Raw genomic sequence first — 861 nt, 5'->3', positions numbered from 1 at the left:
TTTAGATGTAAATCATGAATGGGAACCTATAACGGGGAAATTTAAGATATGTGAATAAGGATATTTGTGGACTAGGATTTATTTATTTTATTTAAAATAACTGCAGTAAGAACATCAACCTAAGAGTCCATTTAAAATGAATTTGAATTCAGATAAATTGAGTGATAACTAAGAGAAACAGGATGACAAGAAAATGAAAACAAAGCTGAGATCCAAATGGTCCCACTCGGCTGAAAACTTTCTTTTGCCTTTAATGCTGCTCCAAATTTCTTGTTAAATTTGATAAACTGCAAAAAATCAAGGGCTGTGTTCAAATGTCTGACCTTATCACTATATAGGGCACTATATCATGGTTAGGTCGTTTTAGCTGCGTGTCCGAACCATGGACTTGATTTCAGAAGTGTGGGGACACAAGTATTTTTTAATATAAACATATCAGTTATTTCCAGTAGTTGTTCTGTGTTTGTTTCCTCCACTTTCTCTTGCCTCTCTGCTGCCTCTCCGGAAAAAAATATATGGATGCATGACATGAACAACTGGACAACATGGGGTGCAACAATCCATCTAGATGAAAAATACATAGTTTTACTTTTATTATAAGCTTGGATATATAAAATCCCATTCAGAGATTTTTTCTTTTTTGATGGTAATAATATGGAACAATAATATATTTTATTTATCAGCACTGGTAATAAAACATACTTTACAAGGTTATTGAGAGCATTATAATGCAGAGGATCTTGAACTGGATCTGCTGCTTTATGGAACCAGTGAAGGTGTTTTAGGAGGAGTGTTGCACAGTTCTTTGAATGTAACTTTCTATTTTCAGACAGTCTATTACTGTCTATTAACCAAACACAC

Source organism: Cyprinodon variegatus, unplaced genomic scaffold (genome assembly GCF_000732505.1).
Source record: "Cyprinodon variegatus isolate N-32 unplaced genomic scaffold, C_variegatus-1.0 Scaffold1582, whole genome shotgun sequence".
NCBI classification, from domain to species: Eukaryota; Metazoa; Chordata; class Actinopteri; order Cyprinodontiformes; family Cyprinodontidae; genus Cyprinodon; species Cyprinodon variegatus.
The sequence above is the reverse complement of the archived record's forward strand: the minus strand, read 5'-3'. Positions refer to the sequence as shown.